The sequence below is a fragment of the Pleurodeles waltl genome, chromosome 12, assembly GCF_031143425.1.
Source record: "Pleurodeles waltl isolate 20211129_DDA chromosome 12, aPleWal1.hap1.20221129, whole genome shotgun sequence".
In the NCBI taxonomy this organism is placed as follows: domain Eukaryota; kingdom Metazoa; phylum Chordata; class Amphibia; order Caudata; family Salamandridae; genus Pleurodeles; species Pleurodeles waltl.
In genome coordinates this window covers 661587909-661606847 of record NC_090451.1, presented here as the reverse complement: position 1 = coordinate 661606847, position 18939 = coordinate 661587909, and the positions used below count along the sequence as shown (strand labels likewise).

The 18939-nt window shown below is 46.6% G+C and overlaps 1 long non-coding RNA gene across 1 annotated transcript in view; it reads left to right on the top strand.

Moving 5' to 3' along the window:
• Window positions 1-3641: 3641 nt before the first annotated feature.
• Window positions 3642-18939, top strand: part of LOC138267722 (uncharacterized) — a 430204-nt gene continuing 414906 nt past the window's right edge. The window contains exon 1 of the long non-coding RNA XR_011199858.1: window positions 3642-3677. This is a non-coding gene — a long non-coding RNA (uncharacterized lncRNA). The remainder of the gene's footprint in view (window positions 3678-18939) is intronic.

The window sequence follows — 18939 nt, the reverse complement described above, 5'->3', positions numbered from 1 at the left end:
TAGGACTATTTAATGGGTCACATTTCACTTCAGTTTATATTTCTTCTCTTCTGGCACCTTGTCAGACTTTGTCCTCCCTCCTTGCTTGGCTTCTCCTGTTCAGCGAGCTGACTCTGCTTGACAGTGAATTTGAAGGTGGATGGTCCCATAGTAGTTCTCCATGGTCACTGAGCCATCTTCCTTCTCAGGACAGACCTCCTCCCCTGCCGGAAATGGCTCCCAAATGTCACCAGACTCTTGCTTCTTTTTCACAGAAGTCCTTAGCAACTTGTTTCCAAAATGTTGAAGTTAGAGGGAGGGGCCTTCACACACTAGCCCAAAACCACCCAAGTAGGAGGAAACTTCTTTATTTCAAGTTAGACTATCATGGTACAGCAACAAACGTAGATACAATTGGGCTGCGTCCACTCTGCAGCCGCCTCTATTCCAGTTTCCACTCCTCACACACACCAGGATTCTATTTCATCATTTACTCTCAGCATTCCAGAAACCAGCTCAGACACATACGGAATGGGGACACACAAGATACTACCTATGTGAGACTAGATACATATCTCATAAAAGCAGATACTGGGGCAGAATTTCTGTTAGGATCTCTATGCCATTTTTGTGCTGTTCACTATCATATTATTTGCTTGTGCTAAATATTTAATAATTACTGCAATAATCCATTTTTAATATGTTGAGTATTGTAATGGTGTGTAAAAAAGAACTGGAACCGTCACTATCTACAAATACCTGGCCCGGTTTCACCCCCGTGTAGTTCCCAAATATAGGTGGAGAGGAGCCTCCAATAAGAAGCACCCTGCAACACTCTAGATTTGCTCACCTCCAGTGTCTGTTTTTTCAGAACAGTTTTGTAAGTATCAGATTAACACAGTGCCATCCACGTCAAGCTAGAAGGGGACAAAGTATTTTGCCATTTGTACAGCAAAATTCTTTAGCCTAGGACTAGCTCAGTGTCATCCTCACCAAGCTGTAAAATGACTAAAGTCTTTCATCACTCCAGGCTCAGTATTACAGCTTTTGATTGATAAAATACCATCCAAGCCAACCTGGAAAAAGCAAAAGCTACTCCTGACATGTGTTTTGCTATTATAATAGCTCTTCGGAGAGGGTTAGCTTTGTCCTGACACAAGGGAGCAACCAATATAAATGTTTTGACTGAGGTGAACAAATCTAGAGTGTCCCTGGTGTTGCAGGGTGCTCCTTACTGGAGCTGCTCTCCACCTAAACTTTGGGAACTATCCAGAGTTCTCTTTTATTTTTCACATAATTTATGTGTCTCTCCCAAGAGAAATCTGCTGGGAGTTTGTAAATCCTGCAACTCAACAGTGCCACAAAGTAATACCTCCTAATGAGCCCAAGCCTTAAAGTAAAAAACACCAAATAACAGGGAAAATTGGAAAATATCATGTCAAGAGGTCTGTGCTTCTGTAGAAACCCTCTAATACCCAGTTTGTCATGACATTTCCTTCATTGTTTTGAGAGATAAGACTTTAGAGTGTTGGACTGTTGCCCACCAGCAGGATTAAGGGCCATATGTACGAACACATTTTCCCATAGACACAGAATGGGTAAAACCCTTTGCTACATCTGGCCCTAAGTTACATTTTTATGAGCCACTGCTGGTGATTGGCAGGATTAGTGGCATATAATAAACATGTAGTTGCAAGTTACAAGGAGTGTGGGGGAATCCAGATTTATTTTCTAGGTTATTATTAGGCCACCACTATCCCATTGATTGAGTCATAAGCTTTAGGTGCAAATTTTAGACCATCCCTCTTGGCAGTTGTCTGGTTAGCTATATAAATTAGGCATCACTGATATTTTAAGAAAGTCAGACTAAACATTCTGAGTGGAATTATTCAAGTTTTGGCAGCAATTACAAAGAACAATACTTCAGCCAATAATTAGCAGACTCCATTTCTTGTCAATCCACTATCCTCCTTTATTCAGTGACTTTAAATAATGCTATAATTTCGTTTGAACAGTCTGAGTAGAGGTGAGGCATTTATGGGAAAGCTCCAATTTTTTTTTCCTCTCAGGCATACTGTGCTCTATTTTCAATATTTTCAGCTAAGTATGCATTTGTCTAAGAGGGTGGCTAAACTGTACTTGAAATGAAAAATAATATAAGAAATACCATTGTTTACGAAATGTTGCAAAACTCAATAAACATTTCACAAAATTATGCTTTTAGAGCATGTTGTGGTCTATGTACATCTCTGTGACTTTTTTCACATGAGCACGTACTACACGTAAACAAATCTCACAAGATACCAGCAGGAGACTGGTTTAAGTAGAAAACATCTCTCGACGAGAAAGTTGCTCTGTGAACGTGTCCTCGCATTAAAAAAAAATACACAAATTTCACATAAAGCAAATTATACCAGCATAATTGCATTTTTGCCCATGCCTACATAACATAAAAGATAGTTTAAACGCTCCGGGCCTGATTCACAATGCTACATTTACATGTGTAAATATACACTTTTTTGCAAGTCACCATTTCTACGTATAGACTTGCATGTCTCTACCTCTTGGTGGAGCCTCCCAGAACAGGATTTAAGAGTGTAAAAATACTAATAGTAACTTTTCATACAAAGGTGAAGAGCCTCAACACAGTGGCAAAGATCTCTATTTCGGAATATGTGTAAAAAAGTAGTAAAGATTATTTTTAAAGTATTAAAAACTCAAATAAAAACATTGCTCTCACCCTAGCGGGCGGTTTAAACATGCTTCAAGTACATTGGTTAACGACATTTGGGGCTGCTGGAATTGTGCGTTTCTGTGGCTGCAGTGCTTTCCAGATATTTATGGATGTGCCACATTTGCTATGCAACCCATCATCAGCCACATAATCAAAAGATTTTAACAAAAAGAAGTTTCTATCTGAAGTGGATCAAAAGTTACTGAAACACAGCAATGTATTTCTGTGTAGTGGAAACACTTCGTAAAAGGTTGACTGGTCAATTTTCAGTTGCTTATTGCTGTATTTATGTATTAAACTTGTACTAATGTGATAAAACATTTGACCAGACAGAGTAAATATGTCTACACTTGACAATATAATGAATTAATATTATCAAAATGTGTCCCGGGTTAGGTCGTATATTTTGCCTTTTCTTGTCATATAATTTAGTAATTCTTGACACATAATTTGGTCCTCATCTGCCCATAATCAAATTGGTTGAGCATAGTGTGTATATTATAAGCAATGCCTAATTTGTAAACAGAAAGAAAACTATGCAGTGGGCGCCTGTCACCGTCCTCAGAAGTTGACCAAATTTTAATTTCACCTTACACTTTTCCTTCCACTTATATCTCTTTGCCTTTCTCTTGAAGGGTCTTTTTACTTGCTCTTTCTGCAGCTGTTTTCTCATCTTTCTTCTACTTCGTCTGCCTCTTGCTCAGACTTGCACTCTAATGATGACAAATAAGGCACAGTCCTCAAATAGTTTGTCACTGGCCTCCACAGGCACAAATTTAGCATATTTTATTGTGCCAGGTTATACGCACCATGTTTTAGTAAATACACCCAGCGTCAAGTTTATTGTTGTAAAATTAATAAACAACAAATTCCCTCTTGTTTCTCATCCAGGTATTCTTTACTATACCACTGATCTGCCTGCGACTGAAGAATACAAACTTACATTTGTCTGGAGCAGCCATTGGTAAGTGTTAGCGCATGCTCTCAAGTCACGTGATATATAATAGCCCAACATGGGGATTTGTAAAATACACTTTGGTTTCGGATGCTCAATAACAAAGGCTTATTTACCTGGCTAAAATGGTACTCATTTTATGAACTCCAAGGAGAGTGAACGATGAGGGGATGTACCAGGATTCCAACTCAAACCTTGGTATCAAACACAGATGCCTGAAGGAGAGGCCGTAACCTTGTGAGCCATCAGACTCAACGAGATGACAAAGTGATTGAGGCAATGCCATGCCAGAGCTTAGACTGTAGTACTTCAGAATATTACTAGGTACCTAAAGCTAAATTATTTGTATGAAGAAGGTCACCTCTCACGAAATTAAACATTTGGAAGGCCCTAATGTATAATACTAGTGCGAAAGGATTAACACATAATTATAGAGATCAATTTAAATCATAAATATTTATTATTACAGTGACAATGCATTATGTACCCAATGATTGAAAGTAACATGTAAATCGTTACGCAGACATTGTGTTATTTGAAAGACACGTGCATTTTATAGAAGGGATGATGGCATAAGGGCAATACATTTTTTTTTAAACCTAGTTCTAAAAAAGATGAATAATTTTATATCTTCACCTACTTTATAGCACTGTACCTACCTATATTGCTGAAATATCAGCAGTCTGAAATTTGGGACACCCAGGTAAATCTGCCTCAAACAATTGCTCCTGTCATTCACAACGCTCTGTTACACCGGCAGATGTTTTGCTCACGTGTATTCAATATATAGAAAGTGTACATAAATCACACTATTTTAATTCCACGTGAATGTGTAAAAAAAAAAGTGGGGGTTTTACACATTTCCATCGGGAAAACGTGTAAAGTTTTCAAGCATAGCATTTGTTTTTCCAGTTCATATAGTTACATTTTACAATCTGCTGGTTTATTTATGTGGGCATAGCATATTGAATGTGTGCACAAATGCCTCGCACGTAGATTCAACTTTCATGTGTTAACGTTTCTGTTAACAGTAGGTGCCAGAGGAGTTTTAAGGACATCTAATGCAAAATACACAAATTCTGCAACTATAGGACCACGAGGATTGTAAAATGTAGTTTGTATATTCTCTACGCTTATTGTTATTATTTACACCCCAATGAACCATGGACTAGTGGTGCGGAGAGTGCAGTGAAGTATACCAATCTGTGTGAGTTTTGCTAGACATGTTGGCATGATGGGAATAAAGTAGCTTGGAGAAAGAAACATGTAATTGAAATCGTTTGTGGTGAATCATTTTCGTTACCCTCACAGAGCACGGTGAGCACAAATCCGTGTAGTAGGCATACCCAGTCTATGGAAAATAGGTGTAAATCGGCTAGCCATCTAGGTCTTGTAAGCGTAGTCTAGACCACACTAGGTTGGGTGAGTGCTGATACCAAGTCTTTGGAACCTGGAGCACCTAGAGAAATGATTTACTCCGTAGCACCTGCCCACCCCTTTTTTAGCCTCACTCTTCATCTTTGGTCACACTGGTAATTGTGTTGATTAGAAACAGGCTGGTTGTGAGGCCGGGTGTAGACTTTGTTGGGTGGAGGGAGTGTTGTGCTTCTCAGGGGGCTTCTCGAACAGTTTGCTGCCATAATTTGTTTTCCTCTCAGGATTCGCTTAAATCTGCTCATCTTCACCACTTACCTTCCGTCTCTTTTCATCTTCTGTTACCATTCCATCTCTTCCACCCACCCCTTCTCACGCTTCCTTTTCCTCTCTTCTAAATATCTGCTAACTTGGAAATCCCTGTGACAGTTGCCCTGAAGAAACACCAGTTACCAAAACAAACAAGTGGTGGGTGGAATACTTGAATCTCAGCAGCAGGTAGCTACTCAGGATGCACCTTAGTGCATCATTTTTTGTCCACTGTGCAACCTGGGTCAGCAACCACCCACATTCAAATTAGCTTTAGTCCTGCTCACTTAGGAACACTGCAGCCATCCCAGTTTCCCTCTGAATAGGAATATAAGCAACCCCAGACCAGTTTTGTTGGGCTTCATCATTAGAGTGCAGCTTATGTCCTCAGACATAGCACATGGCTCTCATTAGGCCATACCCGTCGTACATAAGGCATCATACTAAAAAAAAAGAACAAGGATAGGTGAAATGCTTGAATTAATCTTAGCTACTGATATTTAGTCAGGTTTTGTCCTCGTTCATCCTTTTTTGTCCACCACGCCACCTCAGGCAGGAAGAACCCTCATGCAGATCACCTTTGAAAATAATCTCATTTGTTGGTAATTACATGTGTCTAAGTCTATTCTTTTTTTTCCCAGGATGTCACTTTCTTTTGGCCTTGTCAGCAGAGTGCAGCTTGAGTCCTATGGCACAGTGAGACATGTCCGGGTGCATGTTGTGCTGAGGAAAATGAAATGGGTGTAGGGCTTGAATTAATCTTAGTCACTGGTTAGTATTTTGGCATAGCTTTTCCCCACCATGTCTCCCCAGACAAGAATCAGCCATAAGCAAATCATCTCTGGTCCAGCTCCTATAAGAACTGTTGGGACTGAACTTCCAAGCCAGGTCTCCTGTGAAGTATAAACACAGGCAACTCCAGATGAGTTTTATCCTATATAGGTACAGTGAGCACTGGAACCACATCTGAGTACACCTCACACTTAGGGCCTTGCACTGACTAAAACAAAAACAGTGATGGGTGCAATGATTGACTTAAACTCAGCTACTGGTAATTATTCAAGACCACATCCCCGTCCTTCAATTTTTTGCCCACCATCAGCCTCGGACAGGAGTGAGCCATATGCAACTGAGTGTTTGTCCCTCCAAAAGTAAGCAGTGGCAGGGGAATACAAAAAAAAGAAAGGAAAAAACCCACTTACCTCTTTCCTACGGACAAAGACGGGTTTGTCTCCTCCGTCCTCTTCCCGGAAGCACACAGGCTTCCAGACTCCCCTCCAATTATGACACTGCTGTGACCAGCATGACAGCAGTGCCGTGTGTCGGCGCTCACAGAGGGAGTGGCACCCTGTGCACTTTCTCCATCCGGCTGTTCAGTACAGATGGGTGGAGAAATGCAAACTGCACATGTCAGTTTGGCCGGACGACCACCAGCCCCCTCCAGCCCTGCCCGTTCTAACCTGGTACACTGAAAAATAAAACGATAATAATGCTTCTTTATTATTGCTTTTTTTTTACTTCCCCTTCTGCTGAAAACATGGGGCAATGCTCCACCGCCTTAGCAGAAGAGCCGCCCCTGATGGTAAGAGTGCTGGCAGGCTAGAGTTCACAAGAATGTGTCTTTATAATGAGTTTAGTTTAATCTTTCATTTAAAAACTCAATTTTGGGAACTTAAAATTTCCAGTATAAAACCGACGTCAAACATATTTATAAAAGATATATCATGTAAAAAAAAAAGTCTACTTTTTGGTGTCACATTTAGTTGTTTTGTCTTGTAAATAGTGCAGTGTTAGCTGGCTTTATGTTAGCTCAATACTTTTTGATAAACTCTTAATAAGGCACCAAATGTTGAACAAAAGTTGTCGATTCTGTAGGTAAAGATTGAAGAAGATTATTAGGGGTTGTGAGTAACATTCATAAAGCACAACAATCACCAGACGGTATCTTGGCTCCAGGACTATTGCAAACAGTTGATAACCAGAAAGGGAACAAGGGCTTGCAAGCTGAAGAGATGGGCCTTTTAAAGTCTTGGTGTGTAGCTTCATAGATCCTTATCTCGCGAACCTATATAGGAAGCATATTACAGAAATAAGGCATCTTCATCGAAATAAAACTATCGCGTATGAGTCCATCAGAAACGATCTGGTCTGTGGCTGTCATTCATATTTTTCTTCCTCCCACTACTACACCATACAATATGGGGTAGTGGGTTAGCCCACTTCAGCCACTGGGTGCTTTCACTGTCAGTACCAGCATTCTGTTCTTTCACAAAGAGCACATCACCACACAAAGTAGTTTCCTTCATTTCCAGGAACTTCTGTGGCATTGTGAGCTTTTTAAGAATAAAACATATTTTTGCATTTAGCGATTTTTGTTTGTATTGGAGAGCATCTTTACTTCCGTTTAGCATAGTTTGAGTAGAACTCTTAGGGATCCGATGATCTTTGCCCACATTGTGTAGATGGTAGAGTCAGATGTCACTGGTATCCCCGCTTTGGTGCGCCCTGCTGCGAGGAGTGAGTATAGCTGCTTCTTAAATGTCATGTGTGGAGCAGTACTTGGGCTTCGCCACTGTCACTACAGCCCAGTCGCATAGCAACGAAGTTTGTGTATGTAGTTTCTAAACTCTCAGTGGAAACGGTCCTTACCTCAACCACTGCTCTGGTGCCCCCTACATCTGTGTGAGCATAGCACCTTCCACTATCAGTTATAACATATACCTCCCTGGCGCCCTTCACTGATGAGTGTGTGCGCATATCTTCTAAATTTCACAATGTTGATGGCCTACTCTAGCACCTCCTACAGCAGAGTGTGAGTATGGCAGCTTCTCCAACCTACATCTACATATTTCTTTTTACTCCTAATTGTAAAATGCTCGGATACCTTTCCTGTCATTTACAAGCCTATTATGACTTTTTATACATTTGTTACGCTTGCATTCTGTATTGTTGTTTAGGCCTGCATAATATGGCCCTGCTTCTTCTCTGGTTGTAGATCGCTCTGAAAATCTCTTGGAGTAGAGTTCGCGCAATATAACAAAATATATAGATAAAGCGGAGACCTTTCTTTAGATAGTGAGCACGGCGGCTTCTGTAGTCATTGATGGAGTGTGCATGGCTTGTACCACTGCTCTGGCGCTTACGCTGTAGCACAATGCGTGCACAACAACTTCTCAGACAGAGAGGTGCAAGGACTGACCCCTGATTGGGCTCAATTGCTTGAAGACTAGTTGTACAAAGCAAAGAGCAAATTTGAAGATTAGCTCTGAGCCTGATAAGGGAGGCGGCATGGAGAGGACAGAGCTTCGGGCACAAACAAAGATACATGGCTGGGTGGATCGCTGACTTCTGACATTTAATCACTGCAACCTTTTTGTTTCTCTCCGTTTGTCAAGAAAGACCTAAACGATTCTGACAGCTTTGGCATTTTAATCACTTGTAAACAGGGCGGGCCAACTAACTAGCAAACCGAAAGGTTCAGTTTAAAAATAAAAATGCTTCTTACGTATTTTGTCTTTATCCAAAAGCACAGCTGTCAACTTGCAGTGAACCACACCAAGCAATTCACACCCACTCACCTTAGGACCCCCCCCCCCCCCCCCCCATTGTCTCCCAATCTACCCCCACATACAGGGGTGGCCAGAAAATGCAAAATGTTGGCATGCCTTGCTCCTAGTTCTGGGCTTTCTTTTTTAACACAGGGAGGGTGTTATTTACTAAGGGGTTTTCTGGACACAGGCGTGACGCTGTACAATTTTGTGCTGCTCCTGCAGGCATTTAGAATGGTAAGTAAATTGCATTATGTTACACTAAACCTTATTAAATGGGCTTAATTGTTTTGGAAGATGTGAGCCCTATTGTCTTATCTAATGCAAACAAGACAAGAACTCTCAGAATGCACTGATTTGTTACATGAACGGCCAGGACTGAAACGTGAGATCCTGCTGGCACAGCGTTAACCCCACACGTACCCTTTAATTTCCCTATCTATGGCAAGTTACTGTCATTTATACACAATGTAGTGCAACATCTGTCTTTGACATGGCATTCTGGTGCTTTCAGTAGACTAGATTGACATTCCAAAGGGTTTTGAGGTTTAAATCACAAACCAACATATGATTCTGCTCGTGAACTTGTGCTATCTGATAGAGACTTCTAGCCACAGTTTCCTCACCATTATAATTATAACATCAGACCGCATCTGGCAATTTTTTGTGAGCAGTACCCCTGTGCATTGATAGGTGGCATTGTTCGGCTTTGCATGGCATTGTCATCTTCATCAGTGCCAGAAGTTAAACGGTGCAGTGCCTATATAGGTTCCACCCAAGTGTGCTGGTGTCAGTTCTTTCCACGCCAGTCAGCACAGATCTGGAGGGATCTACCCCCTCTTTTTTCGACAGACCTTTTTTTTTTTTTTTTTTTTTTTATTTTACTTTTTGTTGATTTTTTTTTTAGATATCTTTCTCCTGGTGTGAGAGAGAAAGGTCCTGGGATTGGTCGCAAAGCCATCAATTTCATCGCAGTCGGTCATGCGGGTAAGTCCCACAAAAAGAAGAAATGTAGGAAGTCAAGTAGGTTTTCAAGTTCACCCCATCCGTTGAAGACATCTGACGAGATGAAGGAGCGTCGTCATTCAAGGCCAGGCTCTGGGGTTGAGCCTGGACCAGCAAAGCACCTCCATGAGTTTCAGGGATCCAAAGTGACTCCCGTCCAACTCCCTAAAATTTATGAGGCCATACCCCCCTCTATTTGGACAGCCCGTCCCTACCAGGGCACTTTTGGGCCCCTCAGGTTCAGGTGGGGCCCTACTGGTTCCCCACCTACTGTAGCTATGGAGGAGGGAGCTTCTTTTGCTACAGTGGTGAGAAGGGCATCCACATTCCTGGACCTTAGTTTGCCCTCAGTGGCAGTCAAGATAACATCTTCATAGAGGTGCTTCAGCCAGGAGTGACCCCCCCCCAGAACCACTTCTCCCTTTTAATGAAGCCCTTTTGGATGTCCTGCTTGGGACCTGGTGCAAGCCAAGCACAGAGGCTCCTGTGAACAGGACAATTGCCTGCCACCATCACCCCACCCCAGTGGACCCCAATTTCCTCATTCAACATCCTACCCCGGAGAGCTTGGTAGCCTAAGTCTCCACTTCCTGCATAAACCCTAGTGCGTTCCCTGCCACTCGACCGGATAGGGTATACAAGAAGCTGGACATCTTAGGCAAGAAAATGTTTTCTTAAATGCCAGTCTGGCACTGTAATCTGTGAACACCACATGCCTTTTGGGCCATTGTTCCCAGGAGCTGTGGGATTTGGTTTCACAGATGCTGCCCATGATGCTCGAGGTGGCCCAGCCATTCTCTCCCAAGCTTTGGCGGACTGGAGAGATGCAGCCAAGTTCACAATCATATGAGGGCTTGATACGACCAACTCGCTAGACATAGAGGTTTCTCCGTTGTTGGCCTTATGGCACCAAGCCTGCTTGAGAATCACTGGCTTTTCAGGGGTTGTTGTGTCCTTCTCATGGACATGCTGTTTGTTGGCTGCTGTCTCTTCGGAAAGAAGGCGGACTCAGCGCTGAAGTGTTTCAGAGATAGCAGAGCTACAGCCAGGTTCTTGGGTCTTTCCATGGCTCCCCGCCAATACCAGTCCGCCTTTCACCCATTTCATGGCCACGGAAGGGGCTTCCAAAAGTGTCTTTACCCACCCAGCTACCATGACATGCAGGATTCCCAGCCTCTGTGTGGCCGAGGACACTGTACCCCCAGTCCTCGTGGGTCTGGCAGGCAGAGGTCAGGCCAGTGCACCACTCCCTCAGCAGTCACAGCCTCCATACCTCTTTAGTTCACCCTCCAACCATCATGGGCAACCAGTGGGAGGCAGACTGAGCCATCACTTGCACCACTGGACGTCAATAACATTAGACCGCTGGGTTCTCTGGATTTTCTGAAGAGGCCACCCCCTCCCCATGCCACCCACTTGCGACAGACTGGCAGAGGCCCATCTATCTTTTCTCTGCCAGGAAGTGACGTTTCTTTTGACCAAGGTAGGTTTAGAGAGGGTGCCAATGGCAGAAGTAGGTGGTGGTTGTTATTTCCTCTACTGTATGGTGCCCGAAAAGGATGGAGTCCTTAGTCCTATCCTAGACCTGTGCCCTCTTATTTTCTTCCTGCAAAAGGAGAAATTCAAAATGCTCATTGCTTGCTCAAGTTCTCTCTGCCCTGGACTCGGGAGACTGGATGATGGCGTTGGACCTGCAGTTTGCTAGTTTCCATATTCCTGTTTTGCTTGCCCTCAGATATTACCTGTGGTTCACGTTGGGCCACAAGCACTTTCAGTTTGCTGTGCTCCCCTTTGGCCCGATCAGCGCCCCTCACACGAAGGCGATGACAGTAGCTGCAGTTCATCTGTGGAGATCAGGGGATACCAGTCTTTCACTGTCTCAACAACTGGCTGTTGAAGGTGGGCTCGCACCAGGCAGTTATCTCCCACCTTCAGACTACGCCAGATCCCTTGCACTCACTGCGGTTCACTATCAATGTGCTGAGGTCACTCAGACATTTCCTTTCATCGGAGCTGTTCTGGACACAGTGCAGTTTTGGGCTTTTGCTCCCAAATGGCAAGTCCAGGATATTCAGGCTATGATATTCATGTTTCAGCCTCCATCCTAGCTATCATTGAGACTGGCTGGGCTGCTGGGGCCTTATGGCCTCCTGCATCCTGCTTGTGACAAGTGCCCGCAGGCATATGGGGGCTCTGCAGTGGGACCTGAAGTACCAGTGGACAATGCATCAGGGGAATCTCTCTGACATGGTCCAGACCTCGACTAGAATGGCAAAAGATCTGCAGTGGCAGTTAATGAACCACGATTCAGTCAGCAACAGACATCTCTCTCTTGGGAGGGATCTGCTGCTGACCCAGTCTTGGTTCGTTAGCCACCACTGCTGATCTTTTGCAGTTCCAGCCGAGATCTGGACCATGTATAACAGTGGTGGCAGATGCATTATTCCTGGGATGTGGGGGGGAGGGGGGCATCTGGGAGAGGCCTCTGGTCTCCAGCGGAATCCAGACTCTAAATCAAGCTACTGTAGCAATGGGCAGTCTGGCTAGCATTAGAAGCATTTCTATCCTCCAGGGTAAGACTAGGGCAAATGTTCCTGGAGAGCACCACCGCCATGTGGTACTGCAACAAACAGGGCAGGGTGGGGTCATGGACCCTTTGTCAAGAGGACCTGCACTTCTGGACATGGTTGAAATTTCAGGGCATAACCCTGCTGGTTCAGCACATGACAGGCTCTCTGAACACCAGAGTAGGCAGACTCATCTGAAGATGCCTAGCGGATCAAGAATGGCGGCTCCATCCAGAGGTGGTGCAAGGACTCTTTTAGGACTGGGGAGAGCCTTGATTAGATCTGTTAGCCACCGCCAAGAACACTCAATGTCAGCAGTTCTGTGCGCTAGAGTTTCCAGGGCGGCTCTCTCAGAGATGCTTTTCATCTCGAGTGGAGCTCAGGCCTCCTGTCCACCTTTCTACCCATACCACTCGTGCCAGAGTTCTGAAGAAGATCAGGAACAACCGGGCCTAAATCATCCATGTGGCTCTGGCCTGGGCTCAGGGAGTTTGGTATCCTGAGCTGTTGATTTGAGAAAAATCCTCTTTTGTCATGGTTAACCCTCACTTTTTGCCTTGTATTTGATGTGGTCTCAAAGTTGTTAGTGCCCAGGGCCCCTGCTAACCAGGTTCCCTGGGTCAGATCTCTTCCCCAAAACAGTTATGATGCATTGGCATAATTGGCAACACCCTTATCTGACACTATAGGTCCCTAGTGGATGGTACTTCGGTACTCAAGGCATGGGATACTAAAGATAGGCCCCTGAGGGCAGCAGCAGAGACTGTGCCACCCTCTGGGGCCATTCCTCCATATGCACCCAGCGCTGCCATTGCGGGCTGCGTGTCCTGGTGCAATCCTAAAACACAAATTCCATGTGGCCCACAACCTATGTGCCCTGACCACTATACACTGCATGCAGTGTTGGTAAGTCACCCCTCTGACAGGCCTTGTAGCCCTAAGGTAGGGTCCACTTTAGTGTGTATGTGGGCATGGATGCATGAGCAAGCTGCCCCTACTGTGTCCTTCCCAAACCTAGGCCATAGTAAGTTATTTTAAATGCATGTGCTGGACACTGGTCAGTATGGGTTTCACAGCTACATGATGGCCACACTGAACCCTACGTTGTTTAGTATCAAACAACTCAGAATGATAAATCCATACTGGTACCAGTATTGAATATATTGTAAAATATACCCAGGAGCCACCTTAGAGGTGACCCCTGCAAAGCTAACTAACACTGGCATGGTTGCTGGTCGGTCACAACCAGCCTGCCACCACCAGACAAGATTCTGGATCCCTGGGGTGAGAGCTCCTGCTCTCTTGGTCCCAGAAGAAAGCAGTCCTGGGTGAAGGTGCCACACCTCCTTCCTCAGGAATTTGTAGTGCCCTGCTAGTGAGCTTCAAAGGGCTTACCACCTTTGAAACCCGACCTCCAAGCCTCCTTCTAGCAGCAGATGGCCGCCCCTGTTGCAAACCCCCACTTTTGGCAGGAGCACCGACAGGAAAACACACAAAGGACAGGAGGAGTGGTCAGCCCCAGCTAGCACCACCACTAAGGTGTTGCATGCGAGGTGACCCCTCCATTTCATTTTCCTCCATCTTGCATGGAAGGAAAATAGCCAGTCAGGTGTAGACAAGTGATTTCGGCCCACAGGTAGTGGTCACTTAGTGGGTGTAGCCACCCTAAGGTAGATGACCTATTGGTTATTACAAGGTTCTCTTCTAAACACCCACTAAATACAGTATTCTGATGGATACAACTACCTGTGGATTCCTCACCTCATGAATACTCCCATGGCGCCAGCATTCTACGGAAATCTTCTTACTAGTCTCTGCACGTCGACGAGGACGTCACTGTCTCGCACGCGACGCCGTCTGACGTCATACAGGCAATAAGAGGTCCTCGACGACGTGCGGACGTCAGTTCCCTTTTTTCCGTGCATTCGAAACGGTTATCTTCGAGGGAGCAACTGTTACTCTTGCGGTTACAGTGTATATCTTGCTGCGTACTCTTTCTCTGTGGAAATAATGTCGCAGAGAAAGTCTGGATTTAAGCCTTGTCGTGAGTGTGGAGGCAAGATGTCGGTGACGGATCCTCATTCCGATTGCCTTTGGTGTTTGAGCTCCGACCACGACGTCTCGACTTGTGATTCGTGTCAGCACATGAATCCGAAGGCCATTAAAGAACGCGAGGCGAAGCTGTTTATGGCCAAGTCAAAGGAGAAGCATCACAAGAAAAAGTCTTCTCCAAGACATCGGCGTCATCGAGACTCCCGGCGCCGTAGAGAATCTCGGCGTCATTCAAGGGAGGCTCGTTCCAGGTCTCTGGATCGGCGCCGGAGGACATGGGAGGTCAGCCCCACGGTGACGCCGCATCCTTCGACGCCGTTGCCCTCTCCGGCGTCACCAACTTCGCCTGGACAGGCGTCGGTGATTGAGGTATTGGAGCCTCAGGTGTTTTCTCCGGCGCAGACGCCGAGGCCGGCGTCGGGGTCACCTCCGAGTCAGGCACCCCAGTATCCGGCTTTTCCCACCCCTGGAGCCGATAGTTCCGCATTCTTGAATGCGATGTATGCCATCTTCCAACAGATGGCTCCAGGGGGTGCTCCGGCTGGGCCTTTGGCCTTTTCTTTGGGTGATCCTGCGCCTCTTCGGCCGGCACCCTTTATGCCCTTTCTCCCGTTTGGGAACGTGGGCTCGGCGCCAGTGTCGGCGCCGGTGGCCGCTCCGATGGCTTCGGAGGGATTGGCCCCAGGGATTTCCATCCCGTCGACGTCGAGATTTCGGCCTGTGACTCCGGTGGGTCCATCCGTTTCATCTGCTCTTCAGTCGGCGCCGAAGTTACCTGTGGCGCCGGATGCGGCGTCGGTGGCTTCGGAAGATCGGCGCCGATCTCCGACTTCGGCGGAGGTGTTGTCGACTCCGCGGATTGAGCAACGACTGCATTCAAGGAGGCATGCTCTCCGGGTACTAGAGGAGCAGGAGTACCAACGAGCCCTAGAGGAAGGAGAGCTAGAGGACTCGGGTGATGGGCTGCGTGGACTGGAGTCGGCCAGTGGGCTGGACACTTCCCCTGAGTGGGACCTTTCGTCCCCGGGGGAATATACCGAGGAAGCTGCTTCCTTTCATACAGTGGTACGGAAGGCAGCTAGTTTTTTGGACCTGCCTTTGCCGGTGGTGGAGGCGAAACAAAACCTTTTGACAGAGGTGTTGCATCCGGCCTCAGCCGCGGCGGAGCCTCTATTACCTTTTAATGACGCTCTGCTGGATCCGGTTTTAGAGGTGTGGAAGAAGCCGGCATCTTCCCCAGCAGTTCACAGAGCCGTGGCCAGGAGGTATCGGACGGCTCCAACTGATCCTGGTTTCCTATCTAGGCACCCTACGCCGGAGAGCTTGGTTGTGCAGGCCTCCTGTTCGTCCAAATCAGCGCCTGGTTCTTTCCCGACGGTGCCTGGGGACAGAGACTCAAAAAAGCTAGAGGCGCAGTCGAAGAAGATTTTTTCGTCCTGCAGTCTGGCGTTAAAAGCCACTAATGCGACCTGTATCCTGGGGAGGTATATTCATGCTCTGATGGATTTACAGAGCTTCCCCAGGGTCTTTTGGATCTTGTCTCTGATGCCCAGGCTGCTGCGACCCAAATTATCCAGACGGGACTGGATACCACCGACTCGGTAGCCAGAGCAATGGGCACAACTGTGGTGGAAAGGAGACAGGCCTGGCTACGTAACTCGGGCTTTTCGGCAGATGTACAGTCCACATTGTTGGATCTCCCGTTTGATGGGGACAAACTGTTTGGGGCTAAGGCTGATTCGGCCTTGGAACGTTTTAAGGAGAGCAGGGCCACGGCTAAGTCGTTGGGACTCCAAGCTCCTTCTTCCACGGCCTCTTCCAGATTCTTCAGGAGGTTTCGTGGATTTGGGCGTGGCTCTTCCTCCTCTTCCTTTCGGGGAAGATATCAGCAACCTGCCTCTTCCCATCCCTATAGATCTTTTAGGGGGAGGGGTAGGGTCCGCACCAGGGGAGCCTCTCAGCAGCACTCTGCCTCTTCCTCATCCTCTGGCGGGGTGCAGCAGGGGAAGCAGCCTTAGGCTTCCACCATTTCCCACTCACTCCTCTCCTGTAGGGGGAAGATTACAGCATTTTCTCACCAAATGGGAGACTGTTACGTCGGACACTTGGGTTCTCAGTGTTGTGGGAAAAGGCTACACCCTTCCCTTTCGGGAGTTTCCGCCCCTCATCCCGCCCCGCCCTTCGTATTGTTCACAAGAACACCTCCTGTTGCTAGAACAGGAGGTAGAAGTCCTCCTTTTAAAGGGCGCGGTGGAGTTGGTCCCGGAGCAGGAAAGGGGTCAAGGAGTTTACTCAAGGTATTTCCTGATTCCCAAGAAGGATGGTCGTTTGAGACCAATTCTGGACCTGAGGATCTTGAATTGGTTCCTCAAGCAGGAAAAGTTCAAGATGCTGACCCTAGCACAGGTGCTTTTGGCGTTGAACATGGAAGACTGGATGGTGTCTGTCGACTTGCAGGATGCTTACTTTCATATCCCGATACTCAAGTCACACAGGAAGTATCTCCGGTTTGTGGTGGGATCGCAACACTACCAGTTTGCGGTCCTTCCGTTTGGTCTTACTTCAGCACCTCGAGTCTTCACGAAGGTGATGTCGGTGGTTGCGGCAGAGCTCAGAAGGAAGGGGATAGCAGTATTCCCTTACTTGGACGATTGGTTGATCAAAGCCAAGTCCCCGGAGCTTGTGTTGCGTCATCTGCAGTCAACAACCCAGTTGTTGTTCGACCTGGGCTTTTCGGTGAACGAGCCCAAATCTCACCTGTAGCCCTCTCAGCGCCTCCTGTTCATAGGGGCAGTACTGGATACGACATTGGGTCGGGCCTTTCCTCCGCCTCAGCGGATTCAAGATATTCAGGATTTGGTTCCAATGTTTCGAAATGGAGCGGTAGTTCCAGTCCTCAAGGTCCTTCGTCTGCTCGGTCTTTTTGCCTCCTGCATTCTGTTGGTCACGCATGCTCGCTGGCACATGAGGGCTCTTCAGTGGTGCCTCCGAAGGCAGTGGTCTCAACACAGAGGGGATCTAGAGGGTACTGTCAAGATCTCCAGAGATGCTGCTGTGGATTTGAAGTGGTGGATTGCAAGCAACAATCTTTCACAAGGAAAACCGTTCCAGCAGTCGCCACCAGTGGCCACAGTCATAACGGATGCTTCCACTCTAGGGTGGGGAGCTCATCTGGGGGATCTGGAGATCAAAGGTCTTTGGTCTCCAGAGGAACAGATTTTTCACATCAATCTGTTAGAGTTACGGGCTGTACGTCTGGCTCTCAAGGCCTTCCTCCCTTCCCTTCGTGGTCAGTCGGTACAGGTCCTAACGGACAATACTACCACGATGTGGTACATAAACAAGCAGGGAGGAGTGGGGTCGTACCTTCTCTGCAGAGAAGCTCTTCGACTATGGTCCTGGGCAAAGGACCATCGGATTTGCTTGATAGCAAACCATCTGGCCGGAGTCTTGAACGTGCGTGCGGACAGTCTCAGTCGCCACTTCTCGGCAGACCACGAGTGGCGTCTCCATCCAGATCAAGTCCGTTTAATCTTCCAGAAGTGGGGGTTTCCTCGGGTAGATCTGTTCGCCACTCGAGAGAACGCGCATTGTCCGTTGTTCTGCAGCCTTCAGTATCCGATGCAGGAAGCATTGGGGGACGCGTTTCAAATGACCTGGTGCGGCCAGTTGCTTTACACGTTTCCTCCCATACCCTTGATTCCTCGAGTATTGAGGAAGATTCGCCAAGACCGGGCTCTAGTAATCGTAATAGCTCCGGATTGGCCAAGGAGGGTGTGGTACTCCGACCTTCTCCAACTCTCAACGTGCCCGCCGCTCCGTCTCCCTTTCAGGGCAGACCTCCTCTCGCAGTCGCAGGGGCAGGTTCTACACCCCAACCTCCAGAGTCTGCACCTACATGCCTGGAGATTGAACGGGGCAACCTGAGTTCCTTCTCTCTCCCGCCTGAGGTAGTGGATGTTATATTAGCGGCCAGGCGACACTCCACTAAATCTATCTACGCTAATAGGTGGTCTAAATTTGTTGCGTGGTGTGGAGAGAGGCAGATTGATCCTTTACAAGCTCATCTATCGGACGTTTTGTCTTTTGCTCTATCTCTGGCGCAGAAAGGTTGTGCAGTGGCTACCATTAAAGGTTATTTATCGGCCTTGTCAGCCTTCATATGTCTTCCAGACCAACCATCTTTATTTAAATCCCCTATTGTTATCAGATTCTTGAAAGGCCTTCTAAATCAATATCCTCCAAAGCCATTCGTTATGCCGCAATGGGATTTGTCCTTAGTCCTGACTTTCCTTATGGGGTCCCCTTTTGAACCTATGCATTCTTGCCCCTTGAGGTATTTGTTTTTAAAAACAGTCTTCCTGATAGCTATAACATCAGCAAGGAGAGTGAGTGAGTTGCAGGCCTTATCAGTAA